The sequence below is a fragment of the Theobroma cacao genome, chromosome 4 (assembly GCF_000208745.1).
Source record: "Theobroma cacao cultivar B97-61/B2 chromosome 4, Criollo_cocoa_genome_V2, whole genome shotgun sequence".
NCBI classification, from domain to species: domain Eukaryota; kingdom Viridiplantae; phylum Streptophyta; class Magnoliopsida; order Malvales; family Malvaceae; genus Theobroma; species Theobroma cacao.
In genome coordinates, this window is record NC_030853.1 from 20,840,959 (window position 1) to 20,849,570 (window position 8,612).

General features: G+C 32.6%; 1 pseudogene; it reads left to right on the plus strand.

The window, feature by feature from the left end:
• Window positions 488–7,390, plus strand: LOC18601980 (annotated as a pseudogene).

Consider the following 8,612-nt stretch of genomic DNA (forward strand, 5'->3'; position numbering starts at 1 on the left):
GTTTTTTTTTTCTCTAATGACCCAATTGTTAACCAAATTTTTTAATAAATTTACCTTGAAAACAAATTCATCAAAGTTGAATATTTTTATCATAATAATGGAATTTAACTATGAAAGCATCATCAAGATAAAATTTGTTCTATTTGGGCGTAAATGATTTTGTGTGTGAGGCATAGAATAGGGATGGGAACAGAGAGAGGCAGTCCACACCAAGCAGTATCCTAATCAATTATGAACTTGTTAGATATATTCAAAGTCCAATCCATCAGATTTATAATATTGGACCGAAAAATTAATTTCACAGATCAATCATTTTTGTTTTTCTGTATCAAAATGTGCGCTGACTGAAATGTCCACGTGATTTATTTATTGCCTCGAAGATCGATCAAAATCTAATCCTGTCATGCATGATATATACATGGTATTGAAATACTAACTCTACAAGTGCCTGAGAAAAAAGGATTTGGTAAGAGGAAAATTGCGAACAATGGACAAGGCACTGCTACAGCCTGAGATTCAGAGAGAAGAGAGAATTATATTGAAGAAAACATTGCGAAGTGGGACTACCAACTTTGTGAAGGAGCTGAAGAAGTTGAGCTGTATGGCGGCGCCGATGGTAACGGTGTCGGTGTCGCAGTACCTATTGCAGGTGATGTCGCTGATGATGGTGGGTCACATTGGTAAACTTGCTCTGTCTGGGGTTGCCATCGCCACCTCCTTCACTAATGTCACTGGCTTCAGCTTACTTGTAATGCTGCTGCTCTCTCTTCTCCTCTTGTTTTCCACACTTAAATTTGTATTCACTTCTTTTAGTTGAAAAAAAAAAAACTACTAGGACACTAAATATTATCTCCTTTTGTAAGTAAGGAAATGGTACTATACACCTCTTAACTCTTAAGAAGCATTTAATTGTTTAAAACAGCAATTAATTCTATCTCCAACTACCTCAGTCTTTTGGTTTCGAAACATCAAACTTTATTCTTCCCTCCAAATCAGTCACGTTCTTTTTTTCTGTTACCTACAGAAATAAATTTTTTAAAAAACCACTGTACACTCATCTCCTCCTAATAAAAAAGCACTTATGTCTATTTTCCTCTTGCTAAAAAAAAAATTAAGCTCTTCTTAAGAATTCTAACAGAAAAATAATTAAAAACAAAAGAATTCTAACAGTTAAATGTTTAATAATCCAACTTCCAGTGATCCATATTGTATATACAGAAAAGGATCTATTTATATTTGTGCATTCATTCTACGGTATTTTATTTTCTGTTTCATATCTTATAATAGTAGTATTTTTCAAAATTTTCTCTTTTTAAATTTGTATAAGTCATTTTATTATTATTTGTAATTATAGCGATTTTTCTATTTCTTTTTTATTTTATTTTATAATGATAGTTCAATCCCTTAGATACAAAGATGTCTTAAAGTACTGGAGGCAAATATTTGGACTTAAATGAATTTCCTATTTTTGAAGAGAGAATTTAACTTGAACGAGCTGTCTCTAAAGGAAATTGAAGTCATTATCTTATGAGACTCTGGAGTTTATTGTAATGGAAGAAAATGAATATTTTGTAAAACAAAACTTTTTGGAGCATGGAGTTTGAACCTTGTGTTGACAACCACGTACCCCACTCCCCATGCTTTTGCTTTTCTTTTCTCTAGGCTATCTATCTTATATCGTATCATGTACCGCTAATTGTCAGCTTACATGAGTAAAAATTACACTTGATCCCTTATACTTGTTAATCCCTTATTACTGGTCAAAGATTTAAGGGGATTGCAAGATGTTTGGTTAGGAAAGTGAAACAGTTTCTCTAGGGAAGAATGCCTTTGGCAATCATAAACCTTGGGCTTTTAGATGCTCATAAAAGAATTTCAAAGTCTAAAACAAACTTGAGTTTTTGGAATTCCAGCTTAACTAAAGAAAGAGTTTCTTTAGCGCTATAGGTGATGAATCCCCAAAAAGAAAGAAGGGAAGCAGCATATATAGGAGGACTTATTTAGACATAAAGGCCTAATTCTCATCTCAAAATTTGTTGGGAGTTAGGTAAAACTTTGTTTAGTTTGCAGTGAATTAAATTTGTACCATTTTTTGGCGTGTTCAAATTGATGATACAACATTTAATTGTTAAAATAACAGTTAATTATGTCTTCAAACTACCCAAATCTTTTACAACCACAAATCTCTTAATTCTTGAATATTCAACCCTACATGATAAATTGATGGCTAATAGTATTTACATTCGGTGCAGTTTGGATTCGCTGGTGCATTGTAAACTCTAGGTGGGCAAGCTTACGGAGCAGAGAATGATCAAAAGCTCGGAAACTACACTTACTGTTCAATAATATCTCTCCTTACAATTTGCATTCCAGTATCCGTCCTTTGGATATTTATGGACCAGCTATTAACATTGATGGGTCAAGCCCCTCAAATTTCAGAGGTAGCCAGCATATACTCAATCTGGCTGATACCTGCATTGTTTGCTGATGCTTTTCTTCAGTCATTAGTTCGCTACTTCCAATCCCAGAGCCTTATTCTTCCATTGTTCTTGAGTTCTTGTGCAACTATATGCCTCCATGTACCTCTCTGTTGGACTCTAGTATATAAAACAAATTTGGGATATATAAGGCAGCTTTAGCAATCACAATAGCTTTGTGGTTTAATGTGATCTTGCTGGGACTTTACATGAGGTGCTCTGCTAGTTGTGACAAGACTCGAATCCTCATCCTGAAGGACATTTTCATAAGCATCAAGGATCTTAAGCTTTGCACTCCCTTCTGCTGTAATGGTTTGGTAACTTTACACTTTCACTTTGAAATCAAAGTTGTCCCTGATTCTTTCTTTTGTCTTAGTTTCTTTTTGTATTGATTTTTAATATGTTTCTTTTCATTTGCATGATAATTAGTCTTGAATGGTGGTCATTTGAGCTCCTTGTACTGTTATCTGGCCTATTGCCAATTTCAGAACTTGAAACATCAGTTCTTTCTATATGGTATGCTTCTATATTAGTAATATTGAGTTTCTAAATTACCTTGAAACTTCAGATCTTTCTACATAGTGTGTTTCAATAAGAATGTTACTAACTTCTCTGAAATTTTTGATGAGAAGCCTCGCAACCACATCATTACACTACTTCATACCATATGGGGTTGGTGCTGCTGCAAGGTTAGATTCATATGTGTATACGGTCCTCTAACAATTTCTGCCTATATAATATCGATAAAGAGTAATTAATTTTGTTCAAAAGTACATGAATTTGATGTGCATTGAAACATATATGCATCTGCCTTTTTTGCAGCACTCGAGTGTCAAATGAACTAGGGGCACGAAATCCACAGGCAGCTCGAGTAGCTGTAAATGTCGAAATGGTACTTGGAGTTTCAGAGGCATTGATTGTGAGCATTAGTCTCTTCAGCTGCCGCTACGTTTTTGGATATGTATGCAGCAGTGATAAGTTATTGATTATGTTGGAGAAATGATTCCCATAATTTCTCTCTCGGTCCTTGTGGACAGCTTACTAGCAGTTCTTTCTGGTCTGTCCCCTACCTTGTTAGAGAATTTAATGCATTCAGATGATTCAGCTTAGAAGCAACCGTTTTGATCAGTTCCTTGTCATAACAGAAACGATGTGCACTCATACAATTCTTTATGGTGTTCCTTGTTTGTGTCTTTTTGGGATGACTTCAGCTACAATTTCGGTTTCTTGTGAGCATCAGGTGTGGCGAGAGGAACCGGGTGGCAGCACATTGGAGCCTATGTGAACCTTGGGGCATACTACCTTGTTGGAATTCCAGTTGCTGCCCTGTTGTGTTTTGGTGTACACTTTAGAGGAAAGAGACTTTGGATTGGAAAAAACAGGTTTATACTACATATAAACAGGTTACTAGTTAAGCAAATTGGCAAAAACAGGTTTATACTATATATAAACACTCTCCTGCATTCACTCTTTTTTATGTCACTCTTCTTTCATTTCGATTTGGTTGCTAGGTATATATGTTTTGGATGAAAAGATTAACTTTTGAAATTGGAATGTTGCTCATGATATGAATTGAGACCTTATTTTTACTTCCATCGATCTCTTTGTGCCTAATCAAATATCATTGTACTGTTCGGCTGAGTGAAATCTTCCTATGGATATTGCAGGCAACCAAGGCACAGGAGAGAATGATTGACGAGAAAGTTTCTTACGAATTAGCTTGAAGAAGCTAAAAGCCAAAAAGTGGACAAGGATAAATATGGGAGGAAAAAATGTTGGATTCCAGCCTTTTCCTTCATGAGCTTGGTTGAGAAACATCACCACCAATTACTAATCATGATGAGAAGTGTTTGACCATGAACTGGTTCACTTTTGAGCTCCACATTTTGTTACAATTTTGAGTTGGTTAATGTATATTAGATTCCTTTTTAGGGTTATCTACTACATGGTTGATATGTAAGCCTTTAAATCACTATGTTAATAATGTAGGATGAAGTTGCCATTGTGTTGGTGAGATATAAAACCCATTTAATTATTTACGGAGTATAGGTTATTGAGATATGAAAGCTCGAACCAGTGGAATATGCAAAGAATGAGGCAGAGATATATGGAGAAATTTATTTTTGGGCAATTATTTTGAGATTTGAAAATTGTTTATTGTCAATAAAATTTGATTTGCTAGTTTGGATGTTGATGCGTACGTTATTAAGTGGAAGAGAAATTTGTGATAGGTTAGAGGTTTATTATTTATGGTGTCAGCCCAACTGGTGACAAACCTGAATCAAGCACATCATGCGTAAACTTGCATGCATTAATTTTTTTTGGTAAGAAGGAAATTAGATGGAAGAGAAAAAGGGAGGAAAGAACAAATAAAGATAAATTATTTATTTAGTCACTTCATTATTTGGAAAGTTTTGTTTTGATCATCAAAGTTTGAAAAATTAAGTTTTGATTAATGCTTTGATCACTCAATCATTAAAAACTAATGATTATCTAAACCTGATTTTTTTTATTAGTTGATTTTAGTCACATGATATATTTATGTCAATTTATCTATCACATGATACTGTCCTAGTGGCAATATATTTTTCATGCAATATTATCCTCAGACATGTCATGTGATCAAAATTAACTGATTTGAAAATTCACGTCCAAAAGTCTGTCACTTTTTAATATTTACACAAAATGATCAAAATGTTATTTTTTATAAATACTAATGACAAAAATGTGATTTTTCAAAGTTATGTGATAAAAAAGAAATTCTCAAACAACTAAATAATTAATTAAGTAATTTATCTAAAAAAAGACTTAAAAGAAAGTTGTTTTTCTTTTTTAGTATTTGGTATGGAAGATGAAAATAGAAGAAAATAAAGAGATTAAGAGTATAATAATAAATAGAACAAATAACTTAAGTAGAAAGAATGTTTCTTTTCAATTTGGAAGGATTAGATTGGGAGAGAATAGAAAAGTGTAAGTTCATTCATTTTCCCCTTCTTATTTCTCTCTTAAAGTAGAGAAGGAAATAAAAACTATTTTCCTTCCACCCCTTTTCTCCCTTTCTCGATCCCTTTTACCAAATATAATGTTAATATCACTCATGGGCAAAGTACATAAAATATGTTTTAACAGATCTAAGAAAACGTAACTTGATTCTTTTTTTGAAAAAATATTAAATAGTGTTTTTTTTTAAAAAAAAAAACAATTTTATTAGCCTTACAACCGATATGCCATTACAAGTCCACTAAAAACTCCCCTTAGCATAGAAATCGGTTTGAGTGAAGGAAACTTGAACAATAACCATGGGCAACGGCACAACAATCTGGCGGTTGTAACAATCCCAAATTACACAAACAAGAACATGTTAGAACACAGAATTAGAAAATCAAGAAATGGCTTCAAGGTGTGTAACAATACCATTTTCCTTAAGATTTATTCACCTTCACTCATAGTGTACAAAAGAGTTATTAGTGTATAAACCTCAAAAATATAATGAAGCTCAATAATTGATGACGTTTTGTACTGACAAAATCAATCTACTAAGCACTCACCGAAATATAGCAAGATTATCAAACTTTTATAAAAAATTTCTAGAGCAAAATGATATAAAAGAAAACTTGGAGAATATTGAGAAAGAGATGAGAGATTGTTGTATTTGTTGTTTTCTTGTATGTTCTATTGTTTCTAAATAAGAGTTTTTTTATAGGTATAGGTGTCTATTCCCAACAAACACAACAGTGTCAGTTTCAAATAGTCATAACTATTTGTTTCAAATACACACACCTATTGGTTTTTTCCAACAGACATCACTTTTCTTTTATTTTTCAATTTCTACTAGACATGACTTTTCTTTTATTTTCTAATATGGGATTGTGTCCCATTTTTATTTTATTTAAAAATGTCCAACAATCCCCCATCATTTTCAAATTAATTCAAATTTTCGATAATCTTATAAATCAATTGCATAAATGAAGGTATCTTCCGATTGAATCTTAACTAAGTGAAAACATGTTAAAATTAACTGAAATCACATGATAGACTATGCTTTGAACCAGTTATTCCATTTGGTTAATTGAACACATCTCACAAAACGATTTCAACACCAATGAATGCGCAAAATCCGATGATGATTTTATAACCATGAGTTTGTATCCTCTTTTCATGAGTGTTGTTAGAACCAAGTTCTTGAGCTCCTAGAAACAGTCACACTTCACACTCACATAAGCAGGTCCCATCAAGAATGCCCCCATAACTAAAGCATTCTAACAAATTTGTGTTATGGGTCTAGAAAGAGTATATGGCTAATCATTTCCTAACCTTTACGGATACCTTGGACTTTACTTGGGATGAAATATAATATATCATATTATAGTGCTAGCATCCACATACAAATGTTGTGTTTTGTCTCATTAAACTCAAGACTTAATGTTATACCAAGCGTTGAGTTGAGTTTTCACCATAGATGACTTTTAATTTATGAGCTTGATCCCCATCCCCTTTGAGGTCTTATTTATAAGATCTCCAGCAAGACTTTTCGTTAAAGGATTCGCCAAGTTCTTACTGGACCTCACAAAATTTATAGTAATCACTCTATTCAAAATTAATTGTCAAATATGGTTATGTCTTAATATAATATGTTTAGACTTTTCATTATACACTTGGCTATATGCTTTTGCTAAAGTTGCTCCACTATCACAATGGATATAAATTGCAGAGATTGGTTTAGGCTACAAAGGTACACCATATGGTAAATTTCTTAGCTATTTGGCTTTTTTGGTGGTAGTAGTCAATGCAATAAATTCAACTACCATGGTAAAATCCATTATACACGTTTGTTTCTTGAACCCTAAGAAATGGCACCCCACCAAGCATGAAGATCTATATGCTTGTGGAAGCATGACCTTATAAACTTGTAATCCGACTAACATCTGAATATCTTTCTAGCACTAATGGATATCCATTATACCAAAGTCCATAATTGATTATTTTCTTTAAGTACCTTAGTACTCTATTTATGGCTTGCTAATGTAAAATACTTGGATTACTTGTGTACTTGCTTAACTTTCCAACAACAAATGCTATATTTAGCTTTGTTCAGGCCATTGCATACATTAAAGAACCAATCACTCTTGCATATTGTAATTGATCAACAGCTTACCAGTATTAGGTACTAATTTAATTTAAGGATCCATGGGTGTAGATGTTGGTATACAATTACTACGATCAAACTTTTTTAGCATTTTTTCAATGTAATGTGATTGTGACAAAGTTATGCTATTTTTATCTCGAAATATTTTTATTCTTAAGATGACATTTGCTATACCCATATCTTTCTTTACAAAGTTATTTGACAAAAACTTCTTTGTCTCCTCACTTGTTCTAAATCTATGCAAAAAATTAACATGTCATCCACATATAAGTAAATTATAACGCCCTTGCCATTTTGAAATTTGCTATATATTCACTTGTCGAATTCATTTATATTGTAGCCATTGGCTAAAAGCACTTCATCAAATTTTTGATACCATTTATTTGGTGCTTGTTTAAGCCCATACAATGATTTGACAAGCTTACAAACTTTATGCTCTTGTTTTGAAACATGAAACCCTTTCGGTTGTTCCATGTAGACTTCTTCTTCTAATTCACCATTTAAAAAAATTGTTTTGACATTTATTTGGTAAATTACCAACTTACAAATTGATGTAAAGGAGAATAGAAGTCTAATTATAGCAATTCTTGCTACTGGAGCATAAGTATCAAAGTAGTCAATCTTTATTTTTGCATAAAGCTTTTGGCTACTAATCTTGTTTTGAACTTGTCTATGGTTCCATCCACTTTCTTTTTTTTTTTTTTTGAAAATCTATTTACAACCTATTAGTTTGGACCTTGGTGGAAGATCAACCAAAATCCAAATATTATTTCCCATTATTAAGTGCATTTCATCACCGATTGCTTCCTTCCAAAATGTAAAATCTTGAGACTTCATTGCCTCATCCTATGTAATAGGGTCCGATTCCAAATTAAAACAATAAAGAAATTTTATTGTCTATATTGTCTCTTATTCTTTTTATAAGGAACATATAAAAGTCTAGACCAAAATCTTTTATCTTTTTAGCCTTTTTGCTTTTCCTTATTTCT